We start from the raw sequence: 18,044 nt of genomic DNA, 5'->3' as shown, positions 1-18,044 counted from the left end.
TTTTTTTCATAGGGAAAAAATTTGCTGTTCCAAAACACATACACACAACACAAGTACACCAAACAAACAGCAATCCACACACATACACCTAAACTCTTACACCTAACCCTACACTAAACTATACACACACCACTAACTATCCACTTACCTTAACTCAAACCCTAAGGTCTGTCAGTATCACACACTCACCTCACCCGTGCCCAAACCCTAACTCACCTAACCCGCTCTAACCCTCACGTCCACACAATCGCACACATACCTAACCCACACCCTAACCCTAACTCACCTAATCTGCCCTAACCATTATGTCCACACAAACGCACACATACCTAACCCGCACCCTAACCCTAACTAACCTAACCCACACTCAGTCGCACACTTACCTGAACCCGACCCGTAACTTTCCACCAGAGCGCTGAAAATACCAAAGCAACAGAAACGGACAACCAAATTCTTTCCCTAGGAAAAAATTTGGTTTTCTGTTTCTTCGATATTTTCAGCCTTCACTGAAAATGGGTCGATATTAGAACACTCGACATTTTAAATGTTCAGTGTTCTAATATAGACCCTTCTAAGTTTGGTCTAGGTGCAGTCATTCTTCAAGAGAGTAGACCAGAAGCCTATGCTTCAAGAACTCTTAACCAAACCGAGATGCAATATGCCCAGATAGAGAAAGAGCTTTTGGCAATTGTGTTCGCCTGTTTGAAGTTTCATGATTATATTTATGGTCAACCTATCCAGATCGAAACTGATCACCAACCTTTAGTTACTATTTTGAGAAAGTCTATGCATACAGCTCCTATCAGATTGCAACGCATGTTGCTCAAATTGCAGAAGTACAATTTCAATCTTGTCTATACAAAAGGCAAACTTCTTTATCTTGCTGATACTTTATCCAGATCACCCAGAAAAAAAAACACAAAACAACATAACAATGAGCATCTTGATTTTGAGGTCATGGAAGTGAGAATTTTTTCTTCCACACATCTTGATGAGCTCAGAACTCACACAGCTTCAGATCCAATTCTCCAGAAGATAACATTTATCAGTCGAGGATGGCCCTCAAAGCAATCTTGTTTACCAGTAGAACTGAAGCAATATTTTCCTTACACAGATGAGATTTTGTCTGACAATGGTATCATCACAAAAGGTCCTAAAGTGATTGTTCCAAAATCCTTTCAACAAGAATACATTTAGATTTTGCATCCTGGCCACCCAGGAACTGATTCCACCAAAAGAAGGGCAAGAGGGCTAGTATTTTGGTCTTGTATGTCAAGAGATGTCAAGAAAGTACTTTCATCTTGTTCAGTTTGTAATAGTACAAAACCACATCAACAAAAAGAACCACTTCAGTTAAACCAGATTCCTGAGCTACTGTGGTCAACAGTAGCCACAGATATCTTTGAGTGGAATGGTCAATATTACTTGGTGTTCATAGGTTCATAGGTTCATACTAGGCTATCTGCCCGAGAGGGCATTTAAGCCCTAGCTCCCATTTTTTTGTGGCTTTCACCTTCTTTATGGGATGGGGAACTATTATTACCCATTTCTGTGCTCTGATTACTGAGTGATGATGAGGAGGTAATAATGGGTATATTATGGTATCTCCCATCATCCATTACAAGGCCTTTCTTGAGGCCAGCTCATAGCGTGCTTTGCCTCACATACCATAGGTCTTTTGTGGTGCTGGGTTTGACATGGCCTTGTATGTTAGGCAAGGTCACCTCTGAGCAATGGTAAGCGCTGAAATAGCTGGAGTTCTTTTCTTTCAGCAGCATAAGACAGATTTTGATTTTTGAGATTTTTTTTTGGGAACTTTTTGGCCTTCAGCCTCTGCAGCTGCAGTGGGTCAGATACATTCCAGATGACAATTGGGTACTCAATCATTGGATGAGTGATGAGAGAGTAGAGGGAGACTGAGACCTCTTCAGATGAGATGAGAATCCCGAGCTTCACGATAAAGTGGGCAAATGTAGAAGGACTTAACTACTTTTTTACTTACATGGAATGACAGACTACTATATTTGGTAGCTAGGGGTAACCTTGTTTTTCAGAGGGATGATGACTATGCATTTTTTTTTTAACTTTTGGGCGTGGCTCTGGGTTATCAGTTTCTGTGTTCCCTTCTGAAGGATATCTGGGTGTCTGAGATGTTTTCACTATGGACTATGGCCCAGTTTGTGTCATGCAATTGCAGTCATGTCCTCTCTCCCCTCCTGTTGCTTGTACTTGTGTAAGAAAATGCCAAGAGTGGGCCAGGACTGAGCCCCTGTGGGACACCACTTGTGACAGGCTTTGAGTCTTGACATGCGCGCCAGCAACTGACCTCTGTGGGTTCTGTCCAGCCAGCATCCTTTGAACCTCTTGTGATGTATAACATTGATGACATTGAGCCGATGAGTTTTTTGTAGTACAAAGTATTATCCTATGGAGTCAGCCAGGCCTGAGGTAGGCTGTATGGACTGGCTTGCCTTTGTTTCAATCAATGGCTTTGGTGACTGTTTCAAAAAGTGAAGGCATGATCTGCCTTTGACAGCATGCCTTGCAAATCCAAAGTCTGCAAATCCAAATCTCCAAATTTCTATATGTCATTATTATCATTATGATCCAGCTTTTGCAGATAAGGCTTTTCTCGAAATTTGCTTTGGATGATTTTTTAGAGCTCTCTCTTTTTTTTTATAGTGATCAAGGGTGTCTTACCTTTTTTTTTTTTTTTTTTATCTTGTAGGTAGCCTTCTCCTTTGTGTAGTTGTTTTTTATTTTATGGCTGGGGTCGACGCTGCCTTGTTTTTTAAAGAACATTGTGCTCCATGTTTCGTGATGGCATTTGAGTTTTATGAATTCCAAACTTTTGGGCTAGGGTGTTTGGGCTTGTGAGTAGTGTTCCCAGTCTATATTAGTAATTGAAGTCTAGTATGATGGTGAGGGTGGCCTGTAACATGCTACATTTGCAGATGACTAGTGTGTCTGGCATTGTGTTTGGCCTTAAGGGCTGTGACTGTTGACACTCTGACTGTGTGAGGTCTATGTGTGTTGTGGTGTTGTGTTGTGGAGGTGGTGGTTGTTTCTGTGTCTGGGGGTGTGGTGTTGCTGTTTTTTTAGATTTTTTCTGAGCATGCCTTGTTTGTGTGTGTATGTGTGTGTTTATGGTGTAATGGTACTCGTGGTGTGGGGTACTGAGTGTGGTGTGTGTGTGGTGTGCTGACTCCCTCTCCTGGTCTTGTTTAAGATAGAGCTCAGCAGTTCACCAGCTGAGCAGGAGAGGACACTAGCAACTGATCCTCTTAATAGATAGAGAATAGTCTACTTGGAGTCAAGTAGAGTTGATCTTTTTAGTTAGACTCTTATTCAAATTGGTTTGAGATTGGCCTGCTTCCCAGCTTAACTTCCAGTACCATCATTAATAAGTTGAGGAGACATTTTTCTGTCCATGGTAGTCCACACAGAGTTATTTCTGACAATGGTACACAGTTTACAAATCAGTAGTTCAAGAAATTTGCAGAAGCTTGGGACTTTGTTCATATTACGAGTAGTCCTGAATACCCTTAGTCAAGTGGCTTGGATGAACATGCAGTTCAAAGTGCAAAATAGCTGTTAGAGAAATCCAGACATGATGATACAAATGTTTTCCTAAACTTATTAAATCTCAGAAACATTCCTCGTGATAATCATCTTGGTTCACCTGCCCAGAGACTTATGTCGAGACAAACCAGAACCACACTACCAATCAGCAGTAAATTATTGGTTCCATGTGCTAAGAACAACAAATCAGTAAAAGCCCAACTGTTGAAGAAGCATTTGCCCCAGAAGTCTTACTATGATAAAACCAGCAAACCACTCAGTTCATTGAAAAAAGGGGAGATAGTGAGGATGCAGACATCAAAAGTTTTGATCAGATCGAATTTGTGAAATGTTTGTGTCAACAGCCAACATTGTACATTGTGGAATCACAAGGAATGAAATTCAGACAAAATTGGAAGCATTTGTTACCAGTATCCGAACCGGTGTTACAGCATCTTGCCTGTGACAAAGATTCTAGTTCTCAGAGTGACTTATCCAATGTTCCTGTTCCAGAGGACATTTCATCAGCAATCCCTGTTCTTGAGTAAATCCCTGAGAGTCCCCAAGAAGAACATTCTCCAGTGACCATTCCTGTTGATAAACCCAGTCCTATTATGTTATGAGATCAGGTCGCATCTCAAAACCTAGTTCCCGATACATTGTAACCTGGACATGACTGTTGTTTTCTTTATTAGTGTTTGTATAATTGCATGCCTATTGAAATGTCATTGCTTATACAAGACAGCTCAGTAAAGAGGGATGATGTAGATCAGAGATTGTGTGATGTTCCTTTAAGAAACATTCCAGTCAGTGGGCACGTGCATATAACTACTGAGCACGTGCAAGCAAGACTGCCATTTTGAGTGAGCAGTCAGAGTGAGAGCATGCATGTATGTAGTCAGACAGTTAGATAGTTTGTTTAAGTTCAATGTTCCTGCCATCCATCTTGATGTGTTTGTATACAATAAACTACTTAAATGAACACCCAAGCCTCGATGTCTTCTTAATGTACACAAAACAAGCGGGAATTGTCACAAGAAGAAGTATTATATTCACCTTTAAACCAATCACCAATGCAATCTCAGTTATTGAACTTTAGGATGAAAAAAACAACCTATCCAATCCCCCAATAACTTCCCCCTTCAAATTGCAACAAAATTCATTACTTACTTCATTGAAAGCAGTGCCTCATTATCTAAAAACCAGGCCCAATCTAAAGAAATCATGTATGTACATCTGTCACATACTGTGTTGTTATTTTTTAAGGATTAAAAGTCTGTTAATCAACATGAGACAGTTACTACATTGTCTCAGGATGTCCATATATAGCAGCTGGCTACAGAGAAATTTGGAAATCAGGTATCCATGTTGTCCGGGCCTGGATTAGGCTAGGCTATTAGGGTTTGATGACCAGGTTATACATAGATTTTCTAGGGTGATAAATTTTAAAAATGCTGGAACAGTCTGTTTTAGGCACTGAGTCCTGCAGGCTACTATACTTTACAGCACTGTACTTTATCAGCTGAAGCACAGTTACTAATAAAATAACATATTTATGTAACAGACGACATGTACTATACTGTTACAGCTACAGCTTTTAATGTACAAGGTTTGCTTCTCTGCACAGATATAGATGATAACTTTTCATTCTCTCAATTTACCTTGAAACAAATGTGTTCCTACAAATACCAGATCTAACAAAAAGATCAGATCATTTACATGTTAAATACTGTTGGAATTTGCTTGATGTAATGCAGTCTGTTGGGAACTTTCAAAGTCAGTACTTTGGTATTTGCCTGATGTCATACAGTCTGTTGATAAGCTGCATTTTGTTCAGTTTTAAGGTAAACTTGGGGAGTCGTTTCTGTCTCCGGTCATCCTTGCACCTGGGTTTATCCTTATCTGTAGTTCTCCCTGAATCTGTATTCAGTCACAGAACATTTTGTATCACACACAGTAGGATGCCAAAGCATGTGTAATAACTGCTTTACTATATTCTTTTTATTTTTCTACTTCTTTTCAGCTAAGAAAAGTTTAACCCTTTAATATGTATATACTAACAAACATAACTGTACATACACTATTATAAGTCTTTAAAAATATATATTTTACTATATATTCTAACAAAGAGACTATAGAATAAATAGTAAAATATAACAAAGAGACTATCTGCGGTGGTGCAGCGGTAGCCTTGTTGCCTCACAGCAAGAGGTTCTCCCGTTCGATTCTTGGCTGGAGTGCGGGGAGTGTCTTCTGTGTGGAGTCTGCATGTCCTCCCCGGGTTGAGTGGGCATTCGAAAGACATGCATAAATGGGCATGCCTTCGTTGAAGGTTGAACATCGAGCTGGTACCTCGGCGTTCGTGAAAATCTACTGCCAATCATTAGCGGACTGGAGTTCCACTGTGGCGACCCCTAACCGGGAAAAGCCGAAAGACAACAACAACATTCTAACAAAGAAACTATATATTCTAACAAACAGTACATGCACTATTGTAAGTGTTTAAATGCATATAATCTAACAATGTGTAGCCTTTAGGATTAGGGACTACAGTTGAATAGTCTAGGATATGGTATTTGATAGTGTTAGGGTATGGTATTAGTGCTATCTGATGTGCGAGGTAGCTGCTCTGAGCTTAACATGTAATGCATCACTAAACTGTAAGTTACAGTCTTAGTACTAGTTTTATATGTTAACTTCTGTGCTTTCCAATTCATATAGACCATGCCACTGGATGGAATATCCCAGTACTCCGAATATAAAAGCAAAAAAAAAAAATGATGGCTTGAGAGTGTATGCTACCACGAAACAACTTTAACAAACTAGTTAGGCAAGGCAGTTAGAAGTCAATCAGCCCAATGGCAAGACATTTTGAGCAAAAGTGATAATTTTAACCTAAATTACAAATAAATGCACAGATAAAAGAAGAAATCAGTAGTCAATTACTAAAAGTAGCTTTTGGACATAAGATTTTCAGACACATTCTTGACTGGATAATAGTTTCTGACCTAAGTAAATTTGAGTGCTGGAACACTTCTTGATGCTCTAAGTGACAACCTTTCAGAAAATACTCTAAGAAGATTTACTCATCCAACTACTATAATAATAACAAATGCTGTTATGCAAACTCAAACCCTATTCTACTTCCATTAACAAGATCACTTCAGAATATCTTAGACTAGCCGCTGAGGCCATATCATACCCAGTAAGTATCCTAATCAATATATCTATTCTTGAAGCCTACTTCTGCTCCATATGGAAAACATCCCATACTATTCACCTCCCCAAAGGGTGGGGAAACTCAACTGATGCATCAAATTTTTAGCCCATTACAATACTATTCCCTCTCTCTAAACTCCTTGAAAAATGCATCCATAAACTCCTCCAAAACCTACTTCAAACTGAACTTCTAACCCCTAGTCAACATAGCTTTTGGCCGACCCCATAGTACAACTTCTGCACTACTGTCCTTCATAGACAAAATAAACTAGGGACTTATGCAAACGTTTCTTCTTTGCATTCCTGAACAATGCTTTTGACATCATCTCACACTCTAAACCCCTACAACAACTATCCACCATCAGTCTATCATCTACCACACTCAACTAGTTCAACAGCTACCTACCTAATAGGCAGTAATGTGTAAAATGGCAAGCTCTCTCTGTCTCTCCATATCTGCCCAACCTTGCAGGTGTTATTCCATGCTCCATACTTGACCTCCTCTTTTTGAACATTTTCATCAATAACTTTCATACTTCTTTCTGTCAAGCCTCCCTAATTCAAGATGCAGACAAGCCTATGTCTATATGCTCTTCTAACAGCCTGTCCAACCTTCAACAAATCATGAAAGCCTATGTCTATATGCTCTTCTAACAGCCTGTCACACCTTCAACAAATCATGAAAGCCTATGTCTATATGCTCTTCTAACAGCCTGTCACACCTTCAACAAATCATGAAAGCCTATGTCTATATGCTCTTCTAACAGCCTGTCCCACCTTCAACAAACCATGAAAGCCTATGTCTATATGCTCTTCTAACAGCCTGTCACACATTCAACAAATAATGAAAGAAGCTTTCACTTCCATTCAGACTTGACTCACTAATGCTCAACTTCTTAACCCCAATAAAACCAAGTTACTCCTGTTCACCCACAAAAATCACAGTCAATACAAAAACAAATTTAAAATATTTTTCTCTTAGCAACACAGAAATGGAAGTGATCTCTCACACAAAATTGTTAGGACTGATAGTAGACATATCAAGTTCCATCTTCACATTCACAGCAATATCAAAAAACACACCAGAAACTAGGAATGATTTATAGGTGCAAACCCATTCCTAAATACAACCATTCAAGCTAACCTTGCTAGTATATTCTTCCTACCCTCTCTGCTGTATATAACCCCAGTCCTCTCTAGCTTACAAAGTACTCCACAAACTAAAACTGAAGTATACTATAACAAAATAGCAAAGTTTGCAACAAATGCTTCTCATTAGATAAATCACTGTGTACCACTTCAAATTTTGAAGTGACGAACTACTTAATCACCTTACCTACAACTACTTACTATGCATTCATAAGCCCTCAGACTGCCCTGATCTAAAAACCATTATCCATAGCTAACACCCTAATAGGACTCTCCATTTAGAAGATAAGCAAAGAACTCCTCTCCATTTATAAACCTAATAAAATGTGGGCAAAACCTATACTATTGCTTCATACAAAAACCTGCGCAAATGTCTAAATACCATGCTTTCAAACATACATCTTAAAGAATTCTTATCTAATTCATGGCCCTGTTCTTGCTCTAATCCAGGTTGAATGCTCCCTTACCAAAATTATCCCCTCCTGTTCTCTCTATCTGCAAGCCAATCTGTCGTGTAATTCTGCCTACCTTCTAACTCCAGTCTGCTTTGCAAATAGTCTGTATTGTAGTTCCAGTTTGTTGCCTGGTACTATACATCTGATGTTTTACTACATTTATGATGACTTACTTACCATGCTGTATTTCCATAGGATGTATGTATATCTTCTCCACCATTTGTCTCATTTGTACATATGCTGTTAAACCTAAACTTAGCTTTTATATCGTTGTTAGTTATAGCCTACCTATAATGTACATATTAGTATATCTTTGTCATTGCTTTATTGTAATGTACAATTTGGAGGTTTTCTCCCCAGGCCTGCACTGAAAATGGTTTCTTCTGGGCCCAGTTTCCTGATAAACAGAAATATATAAAATGCTTAATTAAGTGCGCTGCTGCAGTTATTATCTTACTTATTTGTGTACTAGGCTAATGGCGCTGGGGCCTTTACAAGCCTAGCCATAGGATTACCCTGGCATCGGGCCACCCGAACTTAGTTCCCAGTGCCTCTGTCGAGTCGAGCCACTGGAGTTATCCCCGGGGTGAATTTAATTGAGTCCTTGGGATCACTTTTTAGTACCCATTTTCTTTTTTTCCTTGTCTATGCTGTCTTAAACATGTCTACTGATAAAATGTCAAATATTTCCCCTTTACTGTCAGCGTCATTTCAAGCCAAAATTTTAAAATGTGCTTTAGATTGCACATCTGTGCACATACCAGTATATACGTACTAAAAGCTCATTTGTTACCAGGGCTTATGCCAGGCTAAAAAAATTGAAGTAAAAATCTTATATTTTTTCTTTTTCTCTTTCTCCTTTCCTTTTTCTACTAGCAACACAGTTAGTCTAGAATATATTTAACTTTGTGTTCTTTTATCTTGTAAATGTAAAAGAGGATGAAAAGAAGGGAAGTACATGAATCTGTTTGAAGATATAACCTCTTCCATCTCCTGTGCTAACAGGTCGTAAAATGTAATTACAGACTACTTCAAAAAAATAGCTGACTAGAACTGTGAAAAAAACCCATCAATCTGCAGGAAATGTAGAGAAAAAACATAATGAATTCAATGCTTTTGTTCTCTGTAAAAAGAACATCATCAGAATGAAAGTTAACAATACTATCAAGTTCACTAACAATGGATAGATGGCTAAGAGTGGAGTTTGTTCTTACTCACAAGGGTTGTCCAATATCAATGAGTTGTAATTCTCATAGGATCATTGGAAGTTACTAGACTATTGGCCCTGAGGCCCTTATAAGCCTAGCCAAGAGTTTAGCCCATATTTAGATAAGTCAGGCCAACCAAATGTGGAGTTTGAGTGGCACCACTGCCACGAAATGTGAAGGTAAGATCTAGTACCTGACACCAGTGGCTTCAAAGGGTGAGTGAGGTACTAGCAAGAAAGTGCATAGAAATATGTATCAATAACTAGTTTGCAAAGTATAACCTTGCTCCCAGAGTACAAAGGGAATATGCATTGTTATCCAATTCAGCATAGAATTCACACAGGTCACTCATAGACCTGAATCTTTGGCACAGCACTCTGAAGCTCCTGTCCCACCACTTTCTCTCTCTCTCTCTGAACTAATACATTCCAGTGCCCCTTTATTTATGGCAATCACCTTTCGCACAAAGTATTTTATACACATGAATACACATACATGCATATGCACACATACATAAACACACCCAGGAAGGGCTGACACAATTCTGTAATTCATGGAAGTAGTTTAAGCAGTGCACATAGCCTTGTGCAATACATAATTATAACCAGGAGAAAATACAGTCCACAAAAAAATGCAAGGACTAGAAGCATTAATTAAAGTCTACACTTTTTTGTAGGTACAAGTTAAGTAATACAAAACATTATTAGGTTTAAATTTCTGGGTTATGAAGTTTTCTTGAAAATATTGGAATGCAGCACAGCATGCTGCCTCTTTGCTATTCATTTTCTGTCTAATGGAATGGTATGACTGACACACAGACAAGTTAAATGACATGCTTCATGAAACATTTAAAACTATTAGTGACTTTCCCCAGTAATAGTTTTAAATGTTTCATGAAGCATGTCATTTAACTAAAACTATTAGTGACTTTCCCCAGTAACTATCCGCGGTGGTGGTGCTGCGGTAGCGTTGTCACCTCACAGTACGATGCTGTCCGGTTCGATTCTCAGCTAGAGCATCTTCTGCGTAGAGACACGCGTGAATGGGTGTACCTTCATTGAAGGTTGTGCATCAGGGCTGGCAACTCGGCACGTAAAAATCTACTGCTAATCATTAGCAGACCGGAGTTCCGCTGTGGTGACCCCTAACCGGGAAAAGCCGAAAGCAACAACAAGTGACTTTCCCCAGTAACCTTGTTCTAGACTAGAGGTTGCAAAGCCTGCTTAAATGTTTAGATACTTTATATACTGAATTACAAACTAAGAAAAACTGAAAAAATTCAAGAGGGACTGAATGACTATTCTAATGAGAGTGAATTCACTTGGGCAAAGTCAAAACGAAGTTTACAGTTCAAAGATAATGCTCTAACAGACATCTCTTGAAAAAGGGAAAACAAAAATGAGGAGTGTTCTCAAAATCTGTATTAACACCCAAATCGTCAATTTCTGATTCCACTAACATTGAAAAAGATTCCAGTGATGAAATTAATTCTTCAAAATGTTGTAATCTGCTAGAATGTTCTACCACACAAAGCCCTTTAGACCAAGATCACAAAGAGGTGGCAGGAAACTCAGATAATATACTAGGCATGGTCCAGACATTACTTATGCCAAAATATTATCTGTGATTTAAATGGCAATAATTTTATTTTGAATATTTATAATATTTTATCGACTAATGCTGAGGATGAATTGTTAAATAAATGTTTACATTTTGTACCAGCCCACTTTATTTCTGAATATTAAACTATTTTGGATTTGGAAAAAAAAAACATTTGCAGATGGCTTAATTTAAAATGATGCTTTAAAAGACAAGCAGAATCGTGAGAGTGACACTTACGTGATTCAATTCCAGAATCATGACTCTTCTCCCACACCAAAGTCAATATTGAAATAAAACAGCACTGAAGAAGGCTTGTGTCGAAACTGTTATGCTGGGTTTTGTTTTTTTGCAATATTTAGCTAAATAAATTATTTTTTTTACTGTTTTTTGTGCTGGCCGTTTTTCATTATTGACTTTGGATTCATTTGGCTATGCACAGTTGCTGTACTTGCACGCTTTTGGATGTTTGTGTAGTCTTCTCCCACACCACCCATCTAAAAGAAATTTTGAGTTAAATGTGATGAAGAAATTACATAACAGAGCCAAAGAAATTTTTTAGGAAACAGATTGTATTAACAAGAAAATATTACGGTCTGACCCCAGTGTTATTGTCTGTCAATCTGATAAATGAAGGGCAGTGGTAGTCTGAGTCTGTGATGGTAGTAAAAATGAGGCCTACCAACAACTCTCTGATTCCAGATACTAATTCAGACTTATATATGGCCCTACACCTCTGTTTCAAACACAAATTAAAGGTTTTCTGTCATATTGCAGTGATAATTCTAGAGTTATTTCTAAGGTCGTATATAGTGAATTACAGGTAGTTAATGCAAAAAAACATATTTTTTATATTTATCCAAAATACTTAAATCCAGCCATCAACCCCAGGGACTGTAAGTGAAGACTAAAAAAAAAAAAAAAAGGTCTTCCACATCATTAATGTGGAACATCAGTATTCCGCATTAAACAGAAGTAGCAGCTCTGTGTTTATTTTTTATTTGATTGGCCTGGGCCAATCAAACATAAATAAACACAGAGCTACTTCCACATTAAACAGAAGTAGCTCTGTTTTGCGATGTTTAGATTGGCCCATATGCCGGTATATGGGCCAATCAAAACATCGCAAAACAGAGCTACTTTTGTTTAATGCAGAACTGCGAAGTTCCACATTAAACAGAAGTAGCTCTGTTTTGCGATGTTTTGATTGGCCCGTATACCGATATACGGGCCAATCAAAAATCGCTAAACACGGAGCTACTTCTGTTTAATGCGGAACATCGCAGTTCCGCATTAAACAGAAGTAGCTCTGTTTTGCGATGTTTTGATTGGCCCGTATATCGGCATACAGGCCAATCAAAAATCGCTAAACACGGAGCTTCGTTTTATGCAGAACTTCCGCATTAAACACAAGAATCTCCGTGTTTAGCGATTTTTGATTGTATGCTGGTATATGGCCCAATCAAAAAAAAAAAAACAAAGCGGAGGCTGCCCGGGATTTAAACCGGCAGGGCGGGACTCGGGATCAGGCTGCTGATCTCGGGACAGTTCCGCCCAAATAGGGACATCTGGCAACCCTGCATCAACCAGTCTGGATGGCCCATAGTCTCAGGTAAAGGACTGATTACAGAATTACTTTTAGATTGTTTAGTGATCTGTTTGCAACCATTATTGAAGAGAGTTAGTGCAAGGCTTAAAGTTACTTGACATTTTTACAGCTGACTGATGACTTGCAGATGTGCTTATTGTTCTTCCTTGCACACTAGATGTGATGTTGTTATATACTAATATTCCACGTGAGCCTGGATTACAAGTCTTGAGGTTCTGGATAAACCTGTGAATATTTACGCTTTGGAATTTAATGATTTCATGATACAGGTAGTAGAAATTATTTTTATGAAAAATGTCTTTGTTTTCAATAAGAATATTGTCTACAGCTTTGAGGCACAGCTATGTGAGCATCTTTTGTGTTACTCTATGCAGATTTATTTATGGTGTATTTTGAGTCCATCCAAATATAAAATGGTAGCAATAATAAATATTTATATTTTATCAATATGTGGAGACATTAATCTGGGTGATTGCAGGATAATTTGGCTAAGTTTGAGGCGAGAACTGCGGGATCTAGCATGTTATTCAAACATAGTATTGTACACACTGCAACAAGGTTATTTTATTAAGGAAAAACATAATCTCCAATATAGCAAAATCTCAGTTTATGTGTGTTAGATGCGCATATTCCATTGAGGGGGAGTATGATACTTTTGGTAAGGGCTTACATTATAGGTTCAGACACAGATGTAGTCATCAAACTCACCTTAAACGGGATCAGTTTGAAGCAATCAAGATGGCAAGAACCAGTCTGTTAGAGTACAAAGAGAAGAAAATTGTTGCTAAAAGTCAGAATGCACCACATTTTATAACTACTTAGTTTTCCAATATATATATCTATTATTCATTCTCTCAGGAATATTTTACTGCATGAGCAGTATCTAAATTCTATCTAAATTCTGTTTTACCAAACCAGTGTAATTTCACTTTTGTAAAGGTAAGAGCCTATCACAAATGTTGCGTAAATTCAAAAGGGCACGTCTATTGTAATTATGGGTTCCACACCTAATCATGAAGGGATTCGCATCTAGATCAGGGGAGGTCATCGTGCCTCTTTACTCATCCCTCATCAGGCCAATAATTGAGTACAATGCCCCTTTTGGGATGTACCTTACCAGACACCTGCAGCAACTGGAAAGACCCCAAAAGTACCTCACCAAGAGGATCAAAGGGCTCAAACAGATGCCATATGCTGCCCGGTTAAAGAAACTCCAGCTCTGCTCAGTGGCATACCGCCTGCTCAGAGGCGATCTGTGCCTAATGTATGAAGCCATGTCCAACCCGGAATTAATGGACATGCTGCACCTCAGAAAATCCAAATCCCATCGAGCTACGCGCTCGAGAGACTTGAACCTCAGCACTGAAATAAATAGGACATGCTGGAGGGACAGATTCATAACCCAGAGGCTCCCTTCACTCTGGAATAAAATCCCAGTCCAGGTTAGGCAGAGTCCCTCATTGACTCTCTTCAAGAGGAATCTTGATGAGTGGATAGGAGATCGTAGGTTTACCCTGGGTATCACTTCTGTGTCACTGTTAGACAGAAGCACAGTATACTAACCTCGAAAAAGGGCATAGCAAAATTAATTTAAAATGGGTGGCGAAAGCTAAACACACTCTGGCTAGGCTTATAAATGCCCTGGGTCAGATAGCCTAGGATGAACCTATGAACCTATGAACACCTTGTGGTAATTATAATGTCTGCCTCTGTCATTTGAACGATGCATAGTTTGCTACTTAAAATACACACACAAACACACATACACACACACAAACACACATATATATGTATATATATATATATATATATATATATATATATATATATATGTATATATATATAGCCAGATTCAATAAAGCCAACACTATATAAACTGTGTATACAATATGTATTCAAGAACATCCCTACCACATTTTTTGTGCTTTCTAGTCACTCAGAAAGATTACACTAAATGTACACATATTCTGCACTTTGTGGTAACCTTTATGATTCCCAGTCAATACTTACAGCTGCAAGAAAATCAGTAGAAAACTAAAATTAGGAGGAAGAAGTTGTGAGTTATGCCTTTGTTGTCTGTTAGATTTTTTAATATCAGGGCATTCTTAACTTGGGCAGTGGATTGCATGATTTATTTAGTGCTATTCTCCTGTGGTGCTTTTTATACAGGTCAGACATCACTTGTATTAAGAACTCACATCAAGTGATATCAAATGTAAAAAGTGATCTAACACATTATTCAAACATTGTATGGGACATACTGGAACATGGTTATTTTATTAAGGAGCAGATAACTGGATGAATAAAAAATTATAATACAGTTCATTTTGAATTGCTACTCTTATTTTTAGATCATGAATGGTGGATTCCCTAGCAAATATGCCTTTGGTGCGGCCTAAAATATCTGTGAATATTATTATATGAGTTGTAATGTACAGTAATGTCCACTAGATGTCACTTGAGCCTTTTGATTTTCATGTTATTTATTTATTTAGTTATTGGTTGTCATGAATAGTGATGCCTGAGGAACTATTAATGAGAATAAAGTGAGTTAAAATTAACTCATTTTTTTAACAAATGTTTCCTACTTTACATTTATAAGTATAAAAAAGAAGACATTCAGTCATTTCACACATATTTATTAGTTGTGCCTCGTTATCAGTTACTTGATAGATCATGTGATGTTTTGAAGTACTTAAATACATTCATGAAGGATTTTTGGTTAAACTGATGAAGCTGAGTTAATTGATGAAGGCAGTCTTTTTTGTATTGCTCAAATTGTATTTGCAATATAGTGTGGATTGGATTTTAATCAATGCTTCTAGTCCTGGCGTTTTCTTGTGGACAGAATTTTCCAGTTCCCCTGCCTTCTTCCTGACCAGCACTTTGAAAGACAGCCAACCTTGCTTTTATACTTCTCAGCCAGCAAGCATTAAGAATCAAAGGAGATGGTCAAAAAGAGGAGCACTTTCTTATTTTTCCTAATAGAAGATTATTAAACTCTAGACTCTATATAGCTAGTGATAATGAATATTTGTATAGGCTCAGTTTCTGTATTTACTAACTCATAAGCAAGTCTTACTCTATGGATAACATTATAAATTTAGGAAGAGCAATGCTAAATCTGAGAGCCAAAATCATGGTACTAAGTACAAATCATAGCAGTTGAGAGGTGTGATTATTTCCTTTCCAACAGCTTTCAGCAAATCCCAGGCTGTGTAATGAATTATCAATGTATTTTTCCCTCCACATTTTGAATGTTTTTCAGGCAGAGGTGATTTGCTTACCTAGGAACATCTTAACAACAAGTAAGCTCCACAGTGATTCATACACATTTGTATTTTCCTGGCATTTGTAATTTCTATGGCTTACAAATAGGTGCATGCTTGTTTTATGCATACCCTTTACATTTCTGAGACATTTTGCTGACTTAGCTTCTTGTGGAAAATCTGAGCAAGCCTTAGCCCTATCTTTAGCGACAATACCTCAGCATATTCCATTCTGCTACACTTAAATCAGTTAATTGCTTTGCATACCATCAATACAATGGCATTAATATAGTTTGACTCTCACTTTCATAAATTGCTCTCTTACTGTTTTATGTCATATAGGAACTGGATAAAACTGTTATGTACAGCAGGGCAGCCTTTAAATCGCTATGTTGGGGTCACTGACCTGATTCTTATAGTGTTTTTTTGTTGTTAAGTAAAAATTGCAAGAAAGACCAGACAAAGCTGAAGTCTGTCTAATACGTTAAACCTCCTGTAGTGAAGGCCCATGGGATATGAGCAAATGACCCTTTAAGGTCATACCAGTGTTTCAGCTATATGATTGCCTTGACCTGACTTTTACTTTTTTTAAAATCTTTACTGGTGTATTCAGGCTGATAAAGCCATAAAGCCAACCCCCACTACTTGTAAACATGCCATGTTTTGCTGTTTTCCTTTGCATCCACATATGCTGTACAGATAATGGTACGCAGGAGACTGGATATCCTGTATATCCAGGTAACAAGGTTGAAAAGCAGTGCAGCAGAGCTCCTTGACTTGAAATCCAGAGTCTGCTATTTAGGAGAGGACAGAGTAAAAACAGTGTGGGAACTGGAGTGAGGGAGTGATGTCCCTCACTGTCATTAGAATAAGTAATGGACAGATGGAAATAAGATTCCAGTGTAAAGATAGGGCAATATTCATAATTTCAGCCTATGCTCCATAGCAGGCACTCACACTACAGTATACACTACAATATAATGCAAGGGCACTATTCAAAATCTGAACCTGTGCTCCTCAGCAGGGTTGCAATGGTGAGGAAAAAAGTGTATTCAGGCAGCAGCTGCAAGGTCTGTTAGATAAAACAGTACAGCCAATAACCAAAAATCCATCTACAAGATTCAAACCAAATTGCAAAAAAACTCACTGCCAGGAAAGTACCAAAATATAATTTTAATACGCAGTTTCATTCACTACCTCATCACTATTTCTTAAATAATACACTGTTCATGTAATAATTTAATATGTCAATTTACAGTGGATAACATTTTAATGCTGAGGAAAGGGTGTTATGCTATGGCTTCTGTTTATTAATTTAAAGGATAAGTATATACATTGTTTTTGATGAATAAGATTTTATTGAATATGTATTTGTTTCATTAACAGAATTTGATGGAGTTTTACTAATTTTCATCAGTTTTTGATTTTGTGATAAAATATTTTAGTCTTAGAATGTATTGTTCTTTTTAGCCATAAGATGGGAGTGTAACATTGTATTATTTAAGCAATAGAGATGAAATAGTTTTTAGCTGAAGAAGTTCACATTATGATTCAGTGAATGAAAGCTGCTTATTAAAATTAAATGAATAAAGGAGAGACCATCTTCTGTCTTGCAAATGTCATCATGGTAGCCAACACATGGTTCAGCATGAAGACAATCATATCATCACAAAGAAGACTGGCGAACATAAAACTTGAGGCAGACTTCCAATAAGTAAGGAAAAGGTGCTGGGGTAGAATCAGAGAATGCAAAGTCATTCCCAGTGAAACAAATCAGCTTGCAGCATAAACCACTGAGTGACCACAATCAGCTGCAACCAGTGGTCAGAGAAGGCTCTGAAGTCAACAGAGAGAAGGCTAAAGCGGTAACTGACTGGAGTGAAAGCATAAGAGAGTACGAGGGAATACTAAGGGTTGTGGCACCTCAGGAAGAAGAGAAAATAGGTGCACTTGAAAAAGAATGGTAGCATCTCAA

The sequence above is a fragment of the Protopterus annectens genome, chromosome 11.part0 (genome assembly GCF_019279795.1).
Source record: "Protopterus annectens isolate FY-2018-M chromosome 11.part0, PAN1.0, whole genome shotgun sequence".
NCBI lineage: Eukaryota > Metazoa > Chordata > Ceratodontiformes > Protopteridae > Protopterus > Protopterus annectens.
This window is presented reverse-complemented; position numbering follows the sequence as displayed.